The 24,955-nt window shown below is 36.9% G+C and overlaps 1 non-coding gene across 1 annotated transcript; it reads right to left on the reverse strand.

Annotated features, from left to right (window-relative positions):
• Positions 1-22,982: 22,982 nt before the first annotated feature.
• On the reverse strand, positions 22,983-23,089 carry LOC139856290 (small nucleolar RNA R71). The gene has a single exon (XR_011761781.1). It is a non-coding gene; the product is annotated as a small nucleolar RNA R71 (small nucleolar RNA).
• Between the last annotated feature and the right edge of the window lie 1,866 nt (positions 23,090-24,955).

The following is a 24,955-nucleotide window of genomic DNA, read 5'->3' on the forward strand; positions in this document are numbered from 1 at the left end:
GTATATCATATAGATATAATACATGTGTGAATTTGTTTTTAAAGTCAAGTTAAAAGGATTAACTTTGTTTGCGAACAAGTTTAGAATTAACTAAACTATGTTCTAGTGATTACAAGTTACATTCTTCGAATAAGATAGTTACGTAAGTATGAATCGGACGATGTTATGAACATCGTTACTACCTCAAGTATAGTAGGTAAACCTACTATAAATGATGAGAAATAATCTTGAGCTTCAAAGGATCTTTGATGGCTTGGAAGTTCTTGAAGTAGAATCATGGAATGAAAACAAGTTCAAGTAAGATTACTACTTGATTTAAGATAGTTATGTTTATAGAATTTAATCAAGGCTTAAATATAATTATTACGTTGATTTAGAATGAACACCTACTGATATAAATGAAGATTTCTTGAGGTTGGATGATCACTTGAAATGGATTTGCAAGATTGAAAGTAATCTAGCAAACTTGAAAGGATTTTCGAAGTGTTCATGAAGTGTTCTTCCTATGATAATTATAGCTTGATTCTTGAAGTAGTTTTTGATGAAGATGATGATTAGTTTACTAGAAATTTCGTTCTTGAGGGTGTGTGTGTGTTTTGAGATAGAATTAGAAAGAAAATTAGAAATGAAATGAAGTGAATGGTGAGTGGGGTTAAAAGGAGTTCTAATTTTGTTTTGTTGCTCATATGTCATGCTAGTTGTCTAATAGTTGGTTCTACATGTTTGTTGACTAATTGAGGGCTACTAAGAGCTGATCATTTCAGTGTATATACCAATAGTATATACATCTAGAAGCTGGGTATTATACGGGTGAAAATACAGTTTGAATACGAGTAGAATTCTTGATGAAAACGAATGGGAATACGATTATAACTATCTTTGTTAAGTATAAGTATTTTGATATATGTCTTTAAGTCTTTCAAATGTGTATTAATACTTCTTAATACATTACATATATATACATTTTAATTAAGTCATTATTTTGTCGTTAATCGTTACATGTATATATTGTTTCGAAACCCTTAAGTTAGTAGTCTCGTTTTATGTATATAGTTCATTGTTAATACACTTAATGATATACTTAATTATCATTTTATCATGTTAAACATAATGTATTAATGTATCTTAATACAATACATATGTATTTATTTTAATTAAGACGTTATTACGTCGATAACCGTTACATATATATCTTGTTTCGAATTCCTTAATTTAGTAGTCTAATTTTATGTATATAACCCATTGTTAATATACTTAATGAGAAACTTACTTATCATTGTATCATGTTAAATATATACATATGTTCATATATATATATATATATATATATATATATATATATATATATATATATATATATATATATATATATATATATATATATATATATATATATATATATATATATATATATATATATATATATATATATCATCATGTCGCTTTTACAAGTTTTAACGTTCGTGAATCGTCGGACAAACTGGGTGGTCAAACGTTTACATAAAATCTGTTTCAATTAATCAAGTCTTAACAAGTTTGATTGATTAACATGTTGGAAACGTTTATATATATGTAAATATCAATCTCAAATATATATAATAATGGAAAAATACGGGTCGTTACAGTATCTAATCGTTAAATAAGTTTCGTCCCGAAATTTTAAGCAGTTGTAGGCGTTGACGCATCATCTGGAAATAAGTGCGGGTATTTCTGCTTCATCTGATCTTTACGCTCCCATGTGAACTCGGGTCCTCTACGAGCATTCCATGGGACCTTAACGATTGGTATTTTGCTTTGCTTAAGCCCTTTAATCTCGCAATCCATTATTTCGACGGATTCTTCAATGAATTGTAGTTTTTCGTCGATCTTAATTTCATCTAAAGGAATAGTGAGATCTTCTGTAGCTAAGCATTTCTTCAAATTCGAGACGTGGAAGGTGTTATGTACACCGGAGAGTTGTTGAGGTAGTTCCAGTCGATAAGCCACTGGCCCAACACGATCAATAATCTTGAAAGGCCCAATGTATCTCGGGTTTAGTTTCTCCTATTTGCCAAAATGAATGACACCTTTCCAAGGTGATACCTTAAGCATGACCATGTCACCAACCTCAAATTCTAAAGTTTTCTTCTGACATCGGCGTAGCTCTTTTGTTGACTCCTGGCTGTTTTCAACTGTTGTTGAATCTGAATGATCTTCTCAGTAGTTTCTTGGATAATTTCTGGACCCGTAATCTGTTTATCCCCCACTTCGCTCCAACAAATCGGAGACCTGCACTTTCTACCTTAAAGTGCCTCGAACGCTGCCGCATCAATACTCGAGTGATAACTGTTGTTATAGGAAAATTCCGCTAATGGTAGATATCGATCCCAACCATTTCCAAAATCAATGACACATGCTTGTAGCATGTCTTCAAGTGTCTGTATCATCCTTTCACTTTGCCCATCAGTTTGTAGAAGATATGCAGTACTCATGTCTAGATGAGTTCCCAATGCTTGATGTAACGACTGCTAAAATCTTGATACAAATCTGCCATCCCGATCAAGGATAATAGAGATTGGTATTCCATGTCTGGAGACGACTTCCTTCAAGTATAGTCTTGCCAATTTCTCCATTTTATCTTCTTCTTTCATTGGTAGAAAGTGTGCTGACTTGGTAAGACGATCGACTATTACCTAAATAGTATCATAACCACTTGCAGTCCTTGGTAATTTAGTAATGAAATCCATGGTAATGTTTTCCCATTTCCATTCCGGGATTTTAGGTTGTTGAAGTAGACCTGATAGTTTCTAATGTTCAGCTTTGACTTTAGAACAAGTCAAACATTCTCCAACGTATGTAGCAATATCGGCTTTCATACCCGGCCACTAAAAATGTTTCTTGAGATCTTGGTACATTTTTCCCGCTCCGGGATGTATTGAATATCTGGTTTTATGTGCTTCCCTAAGTACCATTTCTCTCATATCCCCAAACTTTGGTACCCAAATTCTTTCATCCAAATACCGGGTTCCATCTTCCTGAATAGTAAGCTGTTTAACTAATACCTTCTTTCAAAACCCCTTGTTGCGCCTCTTTTATTCGAGTAGTAAGGTTAGTATGAATAACTATATTCATAGCTTTTACCCGCATAGGTTCTCTTTCCTTTCTACTCAAAGCGTAGGCTACCACATTCGCCTTCCCCAGGTGATAACGAATCTCACAGTCGTAATCATTTAGTAGCTCAACCCACCTACGCTGCCTTATGTTCAGTTGTTTCTGATCAAATATGTATTGGAGACTTTTGTGGTCGGTATATATGGTACATTTGACCCCATATAAGTAATGTCTCCACATTTTCAATGCAAAAACAACAACGCCCAATTCTAAATCATGAGTCGTATAATTCTGCTCGTGAATTTTCAATTGTCTAGATGCATAAGCAATTACCTTCGTTCGTTGCATTAACACACAACCGAGGCCTTGCTTTGAAGCGTCACAATAAATTACAAAATCATCATTCCCTTCAGGAAGTGACAATATAGGTGCCGTAGTTAACTTTTTCTTTAACAATTTAAATGCATTCTCTTGCTCATCCTTCCAGTCAAATTTCTTCCCTTTATGCGTTAATGCAATCAAGGGTTTTGCTACTCTGGAAAAATCTTGGATGAATCTTCTGTAATAACCAGCCAATCCTAAGAATTGACGTATGTGGGTTGGAGTTTTTGGGGTTTCCCACATTTCTATAGATTCAAACTTTGCCGGATCAACTTGAATGCCTTCCTTGCTCACTACATGACCGAGGAATTGTACTTCTTTTAACCAAAATGCACATTTAGAAAACTTAACGTACAATTCTTCCTTCTTCAACAATTCTAGCATCATTTTCAAATGTTCTCTGTGCTCTTGGTCATTCTTAGAGTATATAAGTATGTCATCGATGAAAACAATGATAAATTTGTCTAGATATGGGGCACACACTCAGTTTATGAGGTCCATAAACACATCTGGTGCATTATTCAATCCAAATAGCATAAACATAAACCTGTAATGACTGTAACGCAACCTGAAAGCAGTCTTTGGAATATTATCTTCCTTCACCCGCATTTGATGATAACCGAAACGTAAATCAATCTTCGAATAAACTGAAGAACCTTGCAATTGGTCGAATAAATCGTCGATTCTCAGTAGTGGATAACGGTTCTTGATGGTAAGCTTGTTCAACTCTCGGTAGTCGATGCACAACCTGAACGTACCATCCTTCTTCTTGACAAATGATAATGCTAAAAACGAACATATATTTCATAGCATTATCGTTCTAGAAAGACAAGCTTTTAGTTGCAAATGTTCTATTTACAAGTGATTATTGTTTAAATAATAAAAGTTGAAGACAAAAGACAGAATCGACGATTTGAAGACACAAATGACCAGAATGCTCAAACGTACAAGTTAAAATCCAAGTGGTTTAATTTATTGATGAATAACGTCTAAATATTGATAAGAGTACAAGCCATGGAACGCAAAGTACAACCTTTTTAAATTAATGTCTCGTAACTAAGTTATGTTCAACCTTTTTAAATTAATGTCTCGTAACTAAGTTATTATTATGCTTATTTAAGTCGAAGTAATTGTGATGTTGGACTAAATATTAAGACGGGGTTATTGGACTTTGGACCATAATTAAGGTTTGGACAAAAGACCGACACTTGTGGACATTGGACTATGGACTATTAATAGATGGGGGGTATTGTCTAATTTAGTGACAACTCATTTGAGTCTGTCGAACCTATTTTCAATTTATTTAATCTAATAATTAATAATGATTATGATTGTCCTATTTAGTGACGTTTATACAGAGTCTATTATAATCATTTAATTAATTATTCGGGTTGGATAAATTAATATTCATAATTAATTAAAACAGGGGTGGATTACATACAGTGACAACTGGTGTAATTGTTGACAGAAGTGATAACTGCGTCACAATTTAAATCCTTAATTAGTTAGACTATTTAACTTCGGGTATAAGGGTAATTTGATGAGGACATTCGCACTTTATATTTATGACCGATGGACTATTATGGACAAAAACCAAATAGACGTATCAAACAATCCAGAATAAAAAGGACAATTAAACCATAGTAATAAATTAAAATCAAAACGTCAAACATCATGATTACTAAAGTTTAAATAAGCATAATTCTTTTATTTCATATTCTATCACAATTTTATTTATCGTTATTTATTTTACGTACTTTAATTATTGTCATTTATCTTTACACTTAAAACTTAAAAATTGACAAACCGGTCGTTAAACGGTAAAAACCCCCCTTTTATAATAATAATACTACTACTTATATATATATATATATATATATATATATATATATATATATATATATATATATATATATGTATAAATATATAAGTAGTAGTATATATATATATATATATATATATATATATATATACTACTTATATATTTATACATATATATATATATATATTTATACATATATATATATATATATATATATATATATATATATATATATATATATATATATATATATATATATATATATATATATATTTGTATAAATATAATTTGTTTTAAAAATATAGTGTAAGCTACGTTTTCAATCAGTATCTGTATCCCTGTAGAACGAACCGGACTTACTAAAAACTACACTACTCTACGATTATGTACACTGCCTATAAGTGTTGTAGCAAGTTTAGGTATATCCATTCTATAAATAAATAAATAACTTTTGTAAATTGTATCGTATTTAATAGTATTTCATATTAAAATTAATATCTTATTTATATACCACTGCTTTAACATCAAGTATTTTTGGCGCCGCTGTCGAGGAACACACTAACCGAAAGCAGAATGCTATACTATTTTTGTAAAAACATAATTATATTTAAGTGTTGAGTCCCCAAAATAATTAAGGATTTAATTATGACAACACTGTAATTTATTTGCACTAAAATGATATGTGCAGTCAGCACAAGTTTGTTTATGTATAGACAGCAGATATTGCTGTGTATAGTGTTTATTTTGCTGCTCAGTCTACCAGCATAAGGTAGACAGTATTCTTCAATTAGCACAGGATGTGTACTCAACAAATCAAGAACATGAAGTGGCTCAGCAATGAAGAACCAGCACAGCTGGAATGCAGCTTACTACACAAGACAACTATGCTCCATTATAAGCATAGTAGTTTCTCGAGTGGTCTACATCAATGGTACTATTCAATAGAAGTCTAAGACAAAGTTGAACAGAAAAGGACACGCGTCGGCGACTGACAAGTGACCTTACAAGACCACGTGGGAATGCAGAAGTTTAACGCATGTGGAGACATGGGTTATACTTTGTCAACACCTAGGGAACATAACATTCTATTTGTATAATCAAATAGTAGTGCCAAACCGAATTGGGGTGTTCCTGCAAATAGCTACCAAAGAGGAAAGAGGAGAGCATGCTCTCTGATATAGTTGTCCCCACAAGTACAGACATCCTATGTACTAATGGACAATAGAACCATTACATGGATAATAGGACTACTATAAATTGTTGTATCCACTATTGTAACAACTAGTGGTGTGGGTTTATTTTTTATAGAGTCAAAACGTGTAATAGCTGTTAGTTTACCTCTTAGCTATAATCTAGGTAATCTGTATCAACCAACTATCATTCCGCCAAGGATAGTTGTGATTCTTTGTGATTCAATCAATAAAGAATAACTGTTGAAAATTACCTGTGACTTTATTTATTTGCATGCTTGAATATTAATCGTGTTTAACTGTTAAGTTATTTTAAAAGAAATTGTATTCACCCCCTACAATACTCCTGTTGTTATCAAGGGACCAACAACTAGTATCAGAGCTTCAGTCTTGATAATCAATATCTTGGATCTGAATTCTCTCATGGTTGTATATTCAAATACAGCTTACCTTGAAAATGGCTCATCCAATAGACCACCCAAATTTGATGAAGATGAGTATGAAACTTGGAAGGTAAGATTCATGCTTCACCTTGAGTCTATAGACCCACTCATACCAGGTATTGCCACAGATGGTCCATTTGTACCCACTGAGACTATTGGTAGTGCTCCAGCTATAGCTGACACTCCTGCTGTTCCTGACAGAGAGGTTATTCCCATCCCTTCTAGATGGGATGCTGAGGATAAATGTCATGTTGGACTTGACCCTAAAATCAGAACCTTGTTAGCTATAACTTTGCCTAACCCACTGTTCAAACTAATTAAGGGAAAAGAAAATGCCAAGCTTATGTTGGACTATCTAGATGTTACCTATGAGGGTATGGGAGAAGTTAGGCAGAACAGAATGATTGCTTTAAAATGAGAATATGAAATGTTCTTTGCCTACAAGAATGAAACCCTTAAGCAAACCTTCATTAGGTTTAACTCCTTGATTGCTGACCTGCTCACTTTGAATGTCACCTATACTGAGTTTGAACAAGTAAAAAAAATTCATAGATTCACTGCCTAGTAAATGAAAATCTGTTACTGACCCTTTAAGAACCACTCAGACCCTAAAGAACTTTAACATGTCTTCTCTCTACAATTCACTTTGGAACCATGAGAAGGCAGAGGCTAAATTTGAATTTAACTTGAAAGAAAACTTTAGATCTGCCCCCACCACTTCAAAATCTTCTAAGACAGATGATACTGCTCTTATTGCTGCTGCTAAAAAGAAAGCTCAAAAGGCTTTACTGGTTCAAAAGTTGTTGGCAGAAGAAGAGACAGCTGAGAGTGAAGTGGATAGTGGTACTGGGTCTGAAGAAAGCAGTGATGATGAAAGTGATGCAGAAGGGTTTGCTGAAGGTATGGCTTTGCTGGCTAGGCAGTTCAAAAGGTTCAACCGTAATAGAACCAGCAAGTCATACAAAGGGAGTAAGAAACTGAGTGCTAGGTATAGCAGCAAGTCAGTCAAGGGTCCTAAATCTGAGTGTTATAATTGTGGGAAGGTTGGACATTTTGCTGCTGAATGCATGTCCAGGAAACCTTCAACTTCCCATGCTAACTCTTTCTCAAAAGCTGACAAGTACAAGAACAAGTACAAAGCTATGAAAGCTCAGATGAAGGAAAGTGCTAAGACTGATAAGAAGGGTAAAAAGCCAGAAAAGGTTCTAGTTACTGAGCATCATGATTGGGATGAAACCAGCTCTTTGTCTTCCTCTGATAGTGATATTGATGATGATGGTGCTGGTTATGCTCCAGAGAAGAAACTGTGTTTAATGGCCAAGGAGGTCAAGGAGTCTGATGAGGATGATAGTGGTAGTAAGTTTTTGGCTGATATGAGAGAAGGTGATCAGAAAAGAGATTCACCTCAATGGAAAACTAAATTGATGTATAAGGTTGATAATTTTCGAACTTATACTGATGATGAAAAACCCGAAATGTTTGACTACCTAAGAGTTGACTTATGTAGAGGCAGCAAACGTGAAGAAGTTTTGAAAACTGACAACAGATCATTAAATGAGAAACTTAAAAGAAAAAATGATGAAATTAAAATCTTGAAAGATGAAATTTCCAAACTTGAAAAACAAAACTTTGCTTTAAGGTCTCTTCATGTTGAGGCAGCAGAAGTCAAGAACCAGCTGGATAATCTTAAAAAGGTTGTCGCTTCATGGTGTACATCTGCTCAATGCACAGCAAAGTGTGTTAACGAGCAGGTGCCTGCCCAAGTTGAAGCTTTCTTTGCTGGTGACTATGCTACTGCTGCTGTTATTGCAGAAGTTACTTTCATGGACCCAATTCTTGAAACAGATCCTGAAGCTGTCTTGCCAAATACTTTTGCCAAGATAGTTAAGGGTAAAAAGGTCTTGACAAATAAGTTTGTTAGACCTATTGTGTCCCTACCACCTGTCATGAAAGAGATTTTGGAGGATGAACTTAGAGCAAGAGAAGCCAGTACCTCAATTGATGAGACTACTGACCCCTCAAGCATCTACTACATGACTCTAAAAGAAAGATGTATCAAAAGAGAAATCACTGAAAATAATCTTAGAAAAATTAAACCTACTGATTCCCCTTCGTGCTCGAGTTCCAATTGTACTGAGCCAGCTGATGACAAACTTACTGGTCAACCAGTAGCTGTAGACAAGCCAGTCAAATGTAATACTGGCAAGTCCAAGGCAGCAGGAAAAACTTCCTCTAGCTCATCAGTTTCAGTAGACAAGCCAGTAACTTCCCACGCTGGCTCGTCAAATGATAAAGGCAAAGCAATACATCATGACTATGGTACTGGTTCCAAGAAGAAAGCCGCCCTTAAGGGAAAAGCAAAAGTGGACTCGAATGAAGAGCTGTCTATTACTGAGATTATGACAGTCAAGCTTGACCAGCTAATTGAGGCAGTAACCAAAAATTGACCCGATCTTACTGCACCCCTTTACTCAGTGTATGACCAGTCACCGATACCAAATGTGAGAAAATGCTACAAATGTGACAGCAAGTTTCACTTGGCCAACCGGTGTCCTTTTACCCCAACCCCATCTGCTGCTGCTTCTTCTAGCAAACCAACAGATAGGAAGAGATCATCAAAGATGACCCTTCCAGAACCCATCCTTGGATGGGTTCCCAAAAAGAACTAATATCTTAGCTACTGTGCAGGGCATTCAAAACAAGCAAATCTGGTATCTCGATAGTGGTTGTTCGAGACATATGACCGGATGTAAGTCCCTTCTGATGGACTATCAAGAAAAAGATGGTCCAGTTGTTTCGTATGGAGATAATTCGTTGGGTAACATAAAGGGTTTTGGTACTTTGACTAATGGGAATGTCACATTCTCAAATGTTGCTTATGTCGTTTGGCTTAAACATAATTTACTCAGCATAAGCCAACTGACAAGTAAGAATAAGATAGTCCAATTCAGAAGGAAAATTGTCACTATTTTTGATAAGACAGGGAAGCCACTGCTGACTGCAAAACGTCATGAAAACATGTATTAAATTGACATGAACACAGCTGTCACAACAACTGATACTTGTTTTTATTCGAAGGTAGCAGACAACCTGAAATGGTTATGGCACAAGAGACTCTCACATCTCAACTTCAAAGATATTCACAAGTTATCCAGTAGAAGTTTAGTGTCTGGGCTACCCACCATGTCTTATGTAAAGGACAGATTGTGTCCTGGTTGTGAAAAAGGAAAACATCACCATGCCTCATTCAAATCAAAGCAAATCTCATATGTTGAGAAACCATTTCATTTACTTTATATGGATCTTTTTGGTCTTGTTAATGTGTCCAGCTGTAGTGGGAAGAAGTATACACTGGTTATTGTTGATGAATATTCCAGATACACCTGGGTATTCTTTTTGAAGCAAAAGAGTGAAGCTACTGATGAAATTATCAATTTTATCAAAAGAATGGAGTTTTTAAATGGGCAACTGGTGAAACAGCTAAGAAGTGATCATGGTACAGAATTCAGAAATGCTACATTAGAAGAATTTTGTGCTGATAAAGGTATTTCACGGAACTTTTCTGCTGTGAGAACACCTCAACAAAACGGTGTTGCAGAAAGAAGAAACAAAACTCTCATTGAAGCAGCAAGATCTATGTTAGCTGAGTCTGGGCTGAAAAATTTATATTGGGCAGAAGCTGTGAACACTGCATGTTTTACCCAGAATAGATCTTTAATAGTGAAAAGACATCAGAAAACTGCTTATGAAGTTCTCAAAGGAAGAAAACCCTCAATCTCATTTCTTCATGTATTTGGCACTCCCTGTTTCATTCTAAACAATAGGGATCAGCTGGGCAAGTTTGATGCTAAGGCTGATGAAGGTATATTCTTGGGATATTCCAACATGTTAAAGGCATATAGGGTTTTCAATAAAAGAAGGGGTTGTTTTGAAGAATCAATTAATGTTACATTTGATGAAACTGCCCCAGCCTCATCTCTCAGTCAAGAAGATGAAGAGTTATTGTTTGAAGAGCCTACTCAGCAAGCTCTTGATGATGAAGAGGAACCAGCTGCAAATCCCTCACCAATCCATGTTGCTGAGTTCTCTGATGATGAGATGGAATATTCTGTTCCATCTGTGTCTAAACCTAGTGGACCTACTGGTTCTACTGAAGTCCTACAACTTGAGCATAGGTCTACTGGTTCTGAAGGATCACAAGCTGGTACTTGTTACATTAATACTGAACAGCTGTCTCCAACTGCTGCTCATACCTTTGAACCAGCTGATGATCAAGATGCTGTGTGTTCCACGACAAGCTCACCTGTTCATAACACTAGATGGACAAAAGAGCATCCAATTGAGCAAGTTATTGGTAATCTAGCTAGTGGTGTTAAAACAAGAAGGCATGCAACCAGCAATTTTTGTATGCATGTAAATTTTGTGTCTACCATTGAACCTAAATGTCCTGATAAAGCAATCAAAGATCCAAGCTGGGCAGGAGCTATGAAAGAAGAGATCTCCCAGTTTGATAGGAATAAGGTTTGGACATTGGTACCTAAACCTGATGATGAAACTAAGAAAATCATTGGTACCAAGTGGGTTTTCAAGAACAAGATGGATGAAGATGTGATTGTGATCAGAAACAAAGCTAGATTGGTAGCTCAAGGGTTCAAACAGGAAGAAGGATTGGATTATGGAGAGACTTATGCTCCAGTGGCTAGGATGGAAGCTATCAGATTGTTCTTGGCATATGCTACTAAGATGAGCTTTAGGGTATTCCAGATGGATGTCAAATCTGCATTTCTAAATGGGAAGCAGCAAGAAGAAGTTTATGTCAAACAGCCTCCTGCTTTTGTAAGCAGTAAATATCTAGACCATGTCTACAAGCTAGACAAAGCTCTTTATGGCCTCAAACAGGCTCCAAGAGCATGGTATGAGACACTTCATGTGTATCTCACTGGTATAGGTTTTAAAGTTGGAACAATTGATACCACTTTGTTCTCAAAAGAGACAGATGGTGATCTCTTGCTGGTACAGATATATGTGGATGATATTATTTATGGATCTAAAAATGAGAAACATTGTCAAGATTTTTCAAAACTTATGTCAAAGACATATGAAATGAGCTTACAAAGAGATTTGCAATACTTTTTGGGATTGCAAATTAAACAACTTGATAATGGAATTTTTATAAGTCAGGATAAATATATCAAAGATATGCTAAAGAAATTTGGTCTGACCTGTTTAAAAGATATAGGGACCCCAATGGCAGCATCTATTAAAATAGATGCTGATCCCAATGGTGAACCAGTGAATATAACTGAATATAGAGGTATGATTAGATCCCTACTTTATCTCAGAGCCAGCAGACCAGATATTATGTTTACCACATGTCTCTGTGCCAGATATCAAGCTGATACTAAAGAGTCACACTTGCTAGCAGTCAAAAGGATATTTAGGTATCTGAAAGCTACTGCTAAACGTGGTCTTTGGTACCCTAAAGACCAGGATTTTGAGCTAATTGGGTATTCAGATGCTGATTTTGCAGGGTGTAAAATAGACAGAAAAAGTACTACTGGTGGTTGCCAGTTACTGGGTGGTAGGCTAGTCAGCTGGACGAGCAAAAAGCAAAATACTGTGTCCACATCTACTGATGAGGCAGAATACGTTTCTACTGGTAGTTGTACTACTCAAGTACTGTGGATGCAAAGCCAGCTGAAAGACTATGGTGTTCATGTTACAAAGACTCCAATCTACTGTGACAACATAAGTGCAATTGCTATCACCAACAATCATGTGATGCATTCAAGAACCAAGCAGTTAGCAGATCTATTCACAAAGCTCTTAGATGAGAAACGTTTTAACTATCTCATCTCTGAGCTGGGTATGCTTGAACTTTAAATAAAAGATAATTTTTGTTGGTGTGCTGGCTCTACAACATGTAGGGCAAACCAGTAAGTCATTTCTGTTAACTTACTGCCTACATGTAAAACACTCAGTACAACAAGGTCTTTTATACTTTGGTTACTCAAAATGTTTTTAATTGAAATAATAAATAGCTCACAAAATTAAATGATTCCTTAAATCTGAAACTCATTTACTCCCAATGATTTAAATTAAATTCATGACATATTAAATGTAACAAAGTATTTTGTATTTAATACAAAACTTATTTTGTGGTTTTTAAATCATTTTTTGAATTAAAACCTAGTGCAATTAATGCTGAATGGGAGGTATGAGTGTTCAAGCCGTATATACTTCAAATCAACAGTCTGTGTCCCCTCGAAAGTGTGCCAGTCTATCACATCTGCCCACGCGCCTACTAATGGCAGTTGCCATTTTCTCTCTCCTACCTTTTTCATTCAATCACAACGGTTAAAAGAGTGTTTTATCTTCCATAATAACCTTCGGTTATTCAGTTTTCAAATTCACACTCTTCTCTCTAAAATCCCCAAATCTTCAAATCAATTCATACATCCATCTTCTAAGAAATCATCAATGGTAGAACAACAACAACATCAATCACCACCATCTACAAACCAGCCAGAGGAACAACAACCACAGCAACAACAACCGGTAGAACCACAACAACCGGAACAGCAACCACCACCGGTCATCGAAGAACAAGTGGTGCAGGGCCCTCTGTTCAACCTGCACCCAAGTCGTGTTAGGGCTGCAAATGCACCTGAACACTCTTCCATTCGCCTATCGCGAGGCAATGCCGCTCATGCCCTTTCAATTCCCAAATCCAAAGCCAACATGGGCTATGATACACTTATCGATTACATAAGACAATCACCACTGGCTCGAGCTATTACCGGCATACCTTCTCATCTTTATCCGGCCTGTTTGGCTAGATTCTGGTATACTGCCACCACGACAACCACTCAACAGAACGTTCCATGTATTCGTGGCATGGTGACTGAAACCTTACCCTGCTCCATCGCTGTTGATGCCATCCGATGTGCTCTCCAATTACCTATTGGTCCATTTGTTAATTCATAAACCAGTGATGAGTTTAGAAGAGAAGTACTGGAAATTATAGGGTTTGATGGACCAGTGGATCATACGCCCTTAAGGAAGCAGATGCCACCTCTATGGAATTATTTCTTTGGCTTGCTGACTCATTGCATCAGTCAGAAGTCCGGGAGCTTTGATCAGTGCTCAGATTTTGAGCTGAAGATTGGTCACGGGATGCTGTTCAATCGAAATATTGATTATACCGGTGAAATTTATTTAAGGCTAAGGGAAATGGTGCTTGCACCCAAACGAACACACTTAATCCCCTTTCCAAGGTTTTTGAGCCTTATTTTTGAAAATGAGCTGGGTGAAGCTTACTAGCAGATTGCTGATGAATCATTCGACATGCCTACAAAACAAGGGGGAATGCCAAAAGATGCTCCTGCTGCTCCATATAATGTCTTGACACTAGGCATGCTTGTGTATCTTGCTGCTCGAGGTGGAGTGAACCAACCGACTGCCTCTGGTGCTGCACCAGCTGAGGGGGAGGGACCTCAGCGAAAGCCAGCTGTAAAAAGGAAGAAGCCAGCTACCTCAACTAGTACAGCTACCATCTCACATACTTGTAAAGCATTAGTTGTATTAGAATCTAGTGCTCTCTGATCATAAAGAACAGCCCTAGTCTTATATACTGACTACCCACTTCTAGTATTGGAATCCGTTGCTTAACTATTTCTTAGTAACAGGCAAATCCAAACGTGCAAAAGCTGGCTCCAAGCACACCACAGGGGAGATTGCACCAGTCTCAACTGCTGCTCCTGCAAAGGATGTGGCTATGGAACCTGGTGCATTTCTAGACCAAACAGCAAAAAATTTTAACTTAATTAAAAATATTTTAACTGCTGACTTGAAAAATGAAAGTGGAGTTAAAGGTATAACCTTGGCCCCCAAGCTGACTGGTTTTAAAACTAGTGTTAAGAAGAGTAGCAACCCATACTCTTCTAGCCAGACACTTCCATATTTTTCTAAATTGAACTTAATGTTATATCCTCTGCTGACAGTACAACCAACAGAGCACATACCTGACCCCCAAAGCAAACTTGAGCTGGGTCCTCATCGTGTTGAACCAGCTCAGGATACTGCACAGCCATTATGTTACTCGGATCATGATAAGAGTCTCACTCCTACATCATTACCAGCCAGAACTCTTACACTATCTGGGTCAACATGTGTCGCCAATGAGTCAGCAGAGTCACAGCTGTACTTACAGACACCTTATTCTGTCTCATTCGAAGGGCTGACCAAATCACCAGTCTGTCCTCAGAGACCAACAACAGATGCAATTGTTGAGTCAAATTTATTTGGTTCTACAGTTGTTAACATAAAATGTTCTATTGTTTCAGTTCTTAGCAGGGTAGATGAACAGGCAGAGGGGGAGCAAGTTAAAGATGTTATTGTCCCTACTCATGAGATTGTTGCCTCTGCTACTGGTGTTGGTGCTACTGTTTCTCCTACTGGTGGTGCTGATGCTGGTACTGTTGCTTCTACAGCTGCTGGGGATACTACTCCCAATATTGCTGCTTCCACTACTGAACCTGAAGTGGAAGATGAAATCATAGTGGATCCTCCTGTTCTTAAAAAGGTAATTGACAATATTGTCAAGGATGTTCTACTTGATGAACCTGTCACTGAACCAAAGGGTGCTGATAAAGATGCTGATTCTGCTGCTGTTTCTGCTGATGCACAGAATGTTTTTGTGGATGCTAGTACTTGTGCTACTTTTCCATCTGATTCTAATGTACAGGATGTTATCATGGATGCTGGTACAAGTGCTACTTTTCCATCTGACTCTGGTGCACAGGGTAATATTGTTCAGGAGGTTCTTGATTTTGTTGATGCTGGCTATGTTGGCTATGTTTCCAAAGAGCCAAAGGTGGATACTTCTGCTACTAATGTAATTCTGGACGTTTCTGATCTTCAATCGAGACAATTTATTACTGTAGATTCCTCTGGTAATCTACAGGTGTCTGATTCCACACCGAATATTTTCTTTAAAGGTGCTGCAGATGCTGCTTCTTCACCTACTGCATAGTCACCTACTGCTGCTACTGGCTCTGCGGAACCCATTATGGATGCTGGTACCTCTGCTACTGCCAATACTGACTATTCTCAGGCTACTATTTCTGATGAGAAGAAACCATATGTGTGCTAAGTGCCAGATCCTGATGAAGTTGTACCTAACTTCATCTATCGGGGAGCGTCTATCACTCCCAGAGTTGCTCTGCTGGTGGATCAGCTAACTATTGATCCTCAAACTGCCATAGTCTTAGCTAGCAAATTGCCTCACGAAGAGCTGACTGAACTGTTGTCTCAGCTTGATCGACCAGTAAGAGAAGAAGTATATAAGAGTCTGGCTACTTTAGAACAGATAAACGAGCAGCCATATTATCATTTTTTTTGGTATGGCTTCAGCTGCTTCTCCATGGCCTGGTACATGGAGGCCTCTCAAGTTCATCAGAGATCCCACTACTGGTAAGTTTATCATGCAATAACTTCCTGATTCGCCAGTACCTTCTGATTCATCAGCTTCTTCCACATCATCTTCTTCATCTGATGGTGATGCTGATCAAAGTACTGGTAAGAAAAAGTCAGTCATTCATGATAATGTGACTGGCTCCAAAGATAAACCAGTGGATCTCACTGATGATGCTGATAATGATGCTGACAAGAATACCAGTGGTTCTAAACCTTCGGGTGAAGGTAAAAATGATGGTGATCATGGTGACGAGTCAGATTCTGACCTTCCACCTTCACCACCCCACGGAGGTAGTTCTGTGTTAGCTGCTACTGACCACCCCTCAACCAGCTATGTTAAATTTAATGCTGATGAGGTGGCTGACATCTCCACCTTGGCTGTCTATAAGAAACTCACTGAAGTTACACCTGATCTACAAAACACCATTCGCACTGCTATTGTTGATAGCATGACTGAAGCCATACGCAATGCTGGGCAAGTTACCACTTCCAATATTGAAGCCCAGCTCAGACAAGTATGTGCCTTTGCAGATCTTGTGGTGGATGCCATTGTCAGACAACATGAAGAGGAGGAGGATTTAAAGAAACGAATCATCTCTCACAATGAGTATACTGAGGATATTGCTCGTCTTCAAGCTGATTTGGACGCTGCTAATCGCAAAATTCTTTTTCTTAATGAAGAAAATACGGTGCTACATGAGAGATTGGATTTGCAGAAACAGCAAATGGCTAACATGATTCCTGCTTCTGCCTATGTTCAAATGGTAGAAAATATGCAACGACTGGCTGCCCTACAGGATGATGTTAGGGCCATTGTTGAACAGATGGCTATGGGTGTTACAAGGAATGAATTTAGGGCTTCCAACCTCCTTCTTCGACAATTTGGCGTGGATCCTGGTGCCCATCTTACTCCTGAAGTTGCTGACTGGAACAATTTTGCATTCTCTGTTCCAGATTCAGATAGTGACCTTAATGCACAGGTCTCCCCTGTTCACCCTTCTGCCCCTGCTGATGACAAAAAGGGGGAGAAGAAATCTAAAAAGAAACTCAAAAAGAGAAAACAATCAGAGGGGGAGCATGAGCATGAAAAGGCTCCAAAACAACCATGGAGGGATAGTGATGGTGATGGTGATGGTGATGGTGATGGTGATGGTGATGGTGATGGTACTACTTGTCAAGACTCTGGCACTAAGCCCAGCAACGCTCATACTGAAGCTGGTGTACAGGCAGCTGATGAATCTCAACCCAGTATGTCTGCCACATCAGTGGATGATATTGGTTCTAGCAGTAAGCCCAGTGATGTTTCTGCATTGGCTGTTGCTGAAGCTTTTGTTGTCTCTCAAACTATTGAAAGAAGAATGAAAAGAAAATTGGAGAGACATCAGAAGAGACAGCAAGATTTAAATGATGCCTTCAATGTCAAATGGGATGCATATGTTGCTCTTAAACGCCATAGAATTGAGCATAGGAGATGGCTAACCACAAAAAAGAGGGATATTGATGATGACCTGATTGGCATTGACAAATTCAAAAAGGATGCACAAAAAAGAAATGCAAAGTTCATGGTCAAATACGACAAAAAGAGGGCAAAGCTGTATGCTGAGCGAGCAGATAGGATCAAACGGATGACTCCTAAAGAAATGAAAGGTTATCTTGCATCTACTGAGTTAGGGGGAGGAGTTAGAGCTAACATTTTTATGAAGTGGTTAGATGCTATGTTAGAAACCAGCTCATCTTCTCAACCTACATCTTCTGCACAGCCAGCTACACAACAACAACCAGCAGAACTAATCAATCTTGGTGATGATGATATTCAGGGGGAGCATCAGCAGAACTACTCGCCTCCACTTGAGCCAGTATCAACACAAGAACCATCAGCTGAACCCATGCCCATTGATAAACAAAGGGTGAAATCTGCTCCTAGGGACAATCAGCCCTTAAGGAAAGGACCCTTATTTGAGGCAGCTGATGAAGATACTGAGGTGGTTGTACCAGCTGATACTAATCAGTCAGCTAGTACTGAAGACACAGCAAGGAGTGCTGTGAATGAAGACCCAGCCAGAAGTGTGCTGCTGGGTGTTACAAGTGTTGAAGACCCAGCCAAGGTGGTTGAGCTGGGTGCTAATCAAGATGATGATACGGTTAATCCTGCCAACTTTGCAGTCTGGGGTAGTGGAGATCACTTATTTGTTCAATTACCTATCTCTCCCCAGACCCTCACTTATTTTAACAGAACACAGGATAATTGTTTTAATCAGTTTCCAGTGAGTTCATCTGGCATAGGTGAATCAATCATGTATCCTCCATCTTCCCCAAAACGTCATGATAAACACAGAACTTGGGAAGATGATTCAGTTACCCGTGGTGAGCCAGACTTATTTAAAATGAATCCAGATGAAAGAGATGCTTACAGGCTGGAAATCACTGTACAAGAATTGCTTGAGCAAAGACAAGATGCTATTAATGAAAGGATACGCCAAGTTAGATTGCTGCATCATCCCCTTGATCAGCCACTCTACATCACTGCCTTGACTTATGGCATTGAAATTGGTGTATACTTAAACAACAGTGGTCAAAGGCTCTCTACTGATGAGGAGAAAGCTCAATTTCAAGAGGCTCGCCAGCTGGGTATGGATCTAAGGGAGTATCGTGCTGGCCTTAGAACTGAAGAGGGTAGAAAGATGATTGAAACAGCAAAATCCCTGAAAATCACTGCCGACGATTATTTGTTGGGCCTTCAAGCTGAAATTCAAAGAAGGGAGGCTGCTGATGCTGAACTCGCTGAGAGGGTAAGAATTCAAGATATAGAAGACAAATTGGCTGCTGATAGAAAGCAAGAGACTGAGTCCCTAAAATTAGCCAAAGCCATTGTCAAAGAACAGGATAAGGCACTTGATGAGATGGAAGCTGCTGAGAAAGCACCTGCTACTGCTCCTATAGAACCTATCCATTCCATTGAATTTCCTGATCATTATTATAGGAGTAGGTATGGTGATGTGATGAATAGAAGATCCAATCCCAGCAGGATCATCAAAGTGAACAGAGGGTCAAAAAGAGCTTTCAATGTCATAAGGGAGAATAAGGTTCAAGAAAGAATAAACTGTGACGAGTTAAGATCCCTAGGATTTAGTAAATGGATGGAGATCTTGGAGTATTTCATTGTTAAGGTGAAAGTGCTATCAAAAATACACTTAAATCTGAACTCCAATAGCTCTTCAAGAAAGCAACAATGTTTGGGAATGCACCAGTAGTGAATGTAGAAGAAGTTCTTTCTCAAAAGACTAAAGGAAAGCAATCTACTGGTGAAGGACCAACCGGAAGAGGCCCCATCATTCTACCTCCTCATATCCCTGTATTTGACCCTGCTGATGTACCTTATCTATTCCCTGAAGCCTGGAGAATCAAACAAGAGGAGCTATCTGAAGAAGAACGAGATAAAGATAAAGATAGATAGTCTCCTATGTGCTCAAATTGTATCTTTTATTTACTTCACTTTTCATTTTACTGTTGCTGTAACTACTGTACATTCTCTGTTGTAATGAAAGTGAAATGAGTTTATCTTCAAAAATCATATCAAATTATAAGATATGGATAACTCAACAAAAGATCCCAAAAACAAACTTAAAAAGGGACAAATTTACTGCATATTTTTCTTTAGGTCCCTCGGTGCTGGCTTTAGTGTTTTCTCTATATGTCATAGGTTTTGTCATCATCAAATAGGGGAAGATTGTTGAGTCCCTAAAATAATTAAGGATTTAATTATGACAAAACTATAATTTATTTGCATTAAAATGATATGTGCAGTCAGCACAAGTTTGTTTATGTATAGACAGCAGATATTGCTGTGTCGAGTGTTTATTTTGCTTCTCAGTCTACCAGCACAAGGTAGACAGTGTTCTTCAATCAGCACAGGATGTGTACTCAGCAAATCAAGAACATGAAGTGGCTCAGCAATGAAGAACCAGCATAGCTGGAATGTAGCTTACTACACAAGATAGCTATGCTCCATTATAAGCATAGTAGTTTCCCGAGTGGTCTACATCAATGGTACTATTCAACAGAAGTCTAAGATAAAGTTAAACAGAAAAGGACACGCGTCGGCGGCTGACAAGTGACCTTACAAGACCACGTGGGAATGCAGAAGTTTAACGCATGTGCAGACTTGGGTTATACTTTGTCAACACCTAGGGAACACAACATTCTATTTGTATTATCAAATAGTGGTGCCAAACCGAATTGGGGTGTTCCTGCAAATAGCTACCAAAGAGGAAAGAGGAGAGCATGCTCTCTGATATAGTTGTCTCCACAAGTACAGACATCATATGTACCAATGGACAATAGAACCATTACACGGATAATAGGACTACTATAAATTGTTATATCCACTATTGTAATAACTAGTGGTGTGGCTTTATTTTTTATAGAGTCAAAACGTGTAATAGCTGTTAGTTTACCTCTTAGCTATAATCTAGGTAATCTGTATCAACCAACTATCATTTCGCCAAGGATAGTTGTGATTCTTTGTGATTCAATCAATAAAGAATAACTGTTGAAAATTACCCGTGACTCTATTTATTTGCATGCTTGAATACTAATCGTGTTTAACTGTTAAGTTATTTTAAAAGAAATTGTATTCACCCCCCCCTTCTACAATACTCATGTTGTTATCAAGGGACCAACAATAAGTTTTAAATACAAAAACACACACAGATATATATATATATATATATATATATATATATATATATATATATATATATATATATATATATATAAGTGTTAATTTAAAAATTTATATATTTTTAAAAGTTAATTTTTTTTAGTTTATAGTTTTTAAAATTAATAAGTGTTTTATTTTAAGTTTTGAAAAAAAAGGAATTTGGGCCGAAGCCTGTCGAAGCCCAACATCAGGCCTGGTATTCGATCTCATGCGACTGCATGGCCAGAGCCTTGAAAACTCATGCAATCGCATGAGCTGCTCTGACAGCTGAAACCTAGTACGCCATAATTACAAATTAGGGTTTATAATTTTTTTATTATTTATATAATTAGGGTTTAATTAATTAATTAATTAGTATTTAGTTTTAATTTATATTTAGTATTATTACGTTAAATTATTATTATTAAATATATAGAATAATATTTTTATAAAATAATAATATAAAAATAATATCTTTATATAAAATCTTATTTTTATCATTTTTCTTATATATATTTTTATATTTTGTACCTGTTTAATCGTTTAGTTCGTAATTATAATTTTAGTTTAATTCACCTTAGTTTAATTTTTAGTTTTTAAGTTTTGTCGTAATTATCCCTTAAGGTTTTTTTCTTAGAACTAGCTTTTAAAAGCCTTAGAATTTTACGACATCGCTTATTGCGTTAGTATTTTATAGATTTTAGTGCTTTTTAAGTAATTGTCATTTTTTCCTTTAGAATTGCATTATAAGTTTTATTACCTTTAGAACTTTAGTCGCAACTTTTAGTTTTAAATTTTTAAACGCTAAGTTTTAAACCTAGAATTTTAATTTCTAAGTTTTAGTTTGTTTTTCGACGTTTATTTTTCGACTTCTTGTTTTTCGACGCGCTTTGTCTTTTTCATTTCTACGCTATAGTTTTTAGGACATAGAATTTTCTTTAAATTTCTTTAAATTTTGACGAAAAATTATTGTAAGCAATTAAATCAATAGACCCCAATTTTTTGGTTCGTAGTAATAGTTGGATTTGTTAGTGGCGAGTTGTGGATTTCCGATTTAAAGGGTCCTGGCTACCTGCTGCATCTTTTGGTTATTCGAAACGTGGGCAAAATCAGAAAAGTCTATTAATTTGATAACTTATATAATTTTTATTTTTATAACTAATAGGATATTCAGTGAATGCACCGAGCAAAACGTTCACCACCTTTCATACGTTCACCACCTGTAACTCGATCAAGACATCTAGCTAATATTGCTGCCATTGATTTTTCTTTAGAATCGTCCTCTAGTCATACAAGTACTCCAATTCAAATTTCTGATAATCTATTTTTTGAACCCGACTTCACAATTGTGGACCCGGAGGATATTCAAGGACAATTCAGAGATCCTGAACCACTAATCATTCCTCCTGAACCACAAATTATTCAACCGGAGATTGTCAAAGAAGAAACCATTAAATCAGAATCTTCTAGTGATTCAGATTCAACAAATACAACTATGGCAGATCCAGAACCTCAAAGTATGGAAGACCGAATGAGAGCCACACGTACGGGCCAAGGTCATGCCATTAATCAGCCAGGTGTTAATGCACCAAATTTTGAAATTAAAGGACAAATCCTACACATGGTCACTAATCAATGCCAATTCGGTGGTACAGCAAAAAAAGATCCAAACGAACATCTTCGAACCTTTAATAGAATTTGTACTCTATTTAAAAGTTTGAGAAATTAAGGATGAAATGATCTATCTTATGTTGTTCCCCTGGACTTTAATTGGGGAAGCTAAAGATTAGTTAGAATCATTACCCGAAGGAGCAATTGATACGTGGGATGTTTTAGTTGAGAAATTTCTTCAAAGATTCTTTCCGGCATCTAAAGCCGTGAGATTTCAAGGAGAAATTGCCACTTTCGTGCAAAAGCCAAATGAAACGTTATTTGAGGTGTGGAAAAGATTCGAAAAGATGTTGAGAGGATGTCCTCAACACGGTTTAGATACTTTTTAAATAGTTCAAATATTTTATAAAGGCGTCGAGTTCGCTACAAGAAAGGACATCGACACAGCTGGTGGTGGTTCCATTATGAAGAAAACCGCTACTGAAGCTCACAAAATTATTGATAATACAGCCTCCCACTCACATGAGTGGAATCAGGAAAAAGATATTTTTCATTCATCTAAAGCGGCTAGAGCCGATTCTAGCCATGAATTTGATTCCGTTTCCATAAAAATAGATGCTTTCGAAAGAAGAATGAAAAAGATGACTAAAGATATTCATGCAATACAAATCAGTTGTGAGCAATGCGGTGGACCACACTTAACGAAAGATTGTAATGTCGAGCAAACGATGGAACAATGTGAGAATGTTTCCTACATGAACCAAAGGCCGGGAAATAATTATCAAAATAATTATCAACCTCCAAGGCAAAACCTCAATCGAAATCAAAACATTCTTTAAAATCCAAATGAGCCCAACAATAACTCGTACAACCAACAAGGTCCGAATAACCAACCAACTCAAAACAACACTTTCAATCAACAAATACCTGGCTTATATAAACCACCACAACAAACCGAAGAGAAAAAGTTAAATTTGGAAGAAATGGTACTAAATCTAGTTGAATCTCAAAAACAATTTATTGCATCTCTAACCCAAACGAATGAAAGGTTTGATCAGTCATTTAGAACTCAACAAGCTTCCATTTGGAATCTAGAAAAACAAGTAGGTACTCTGGCGGGCTTGATGAATGAAAGCAAACAAGGAAAGCTACCGAGTAATACTGAAGTAAATCCTCAAAATGAGAGTGTTAATATGGTTTCAACAAATTCTGAAAAACTAGCATCAGAAGATGGGAAGATTTCAGATATGAGTGACGATGAAGAAGTCACACCACCACCAGGTTTTGAAAAACCAATGTATGCACCATACAAACCACCTATTCCGTATCCAATGAAAGGAGTTGAAAATGAGCAAGTAATAGGTAATAGAGTTGAAAATGAGCAAGTAATAGGTAATAAAGTTTGTGTTGGTGATACCTCGGGAAGGAAGAGGAAGAGTAAGCAAGTACAAGAAACTAAAGCCGTAAAAATAAAACCATTGAAGACGGTTCCACCAGAACTTCCACCCAAGTTGGGTGATCCGGGTGAATTTATTGTTCCTTGTTTACTTGGTAATTGTGTCATGTATGATGCACTAGCAGATTTAGGTGCGAGTGTGAGTATTATGCCTCTTTCATTATATAAGAAATTAGGTGTAGTTGGGTTAAGTCCAACAAAAATGAGTGTTCGATTCTTTGACCAAACCATTAGGCACCCAGTTGGAATTGCTGACAAACTATCCATTAAATAGGTAATTTAACCTTTCTGGTCGAATTTGTTGTCATATACATAGAAGAGGACTCAAACATTCCTCTAATTTTAGGTCGACCATTCTTAGCGTCCACCAAGGCGTTAATTGATGTAAAAGAAGGTAGAATGACACTTAGTGATGGTGAAAAATCAATCACCTTTGTGATTCAAAAATCTAAATCTCCACCAACCAAAACCATTGAACCAATAAAAACGATTGATGAAAACCATATTGTTTTACCGACTCCAACAGTAGTGCTTAGTAATAATAAAACGCCTAAGTGTGAGGAAGATGAAATAACACCTAATGATGACATGATAACAAAGAACCCCATTATTGAAATGAAATTAGATGACCTCGTTATTAATAGTTCAATGAAGAAGCTTTATAAACGGGTTTACGATGCTAGGATTAAGGAGAACTTTAAGTTATGTAACCAATAAGTATCAAATCTGTCACCAAAAGAAAAGGCGAAATTAGTTGATTTTGTGAAGATCACAAAAGAAACCGAC

This window comes from Rutidosis leptorrhynchoides, chromosome 6 (assembly GCF_046630445.1).
Source record: "Rutidosis leptorrhynchoides isolate AG116_Rl617_1_P2 chromosome 6, CSIRO_AGI_Rlap_v1, whole genome shotgun sequence".
In the NCBI taxonomy this organism is placed as follows: domain Eukaryota; kingdom Viridiplantae; phylum Streptophyta; class Magnoliopsida; order Asterales; family Asteraceae; genus Rutidosis; species Rutidosis leptorrhynchoides.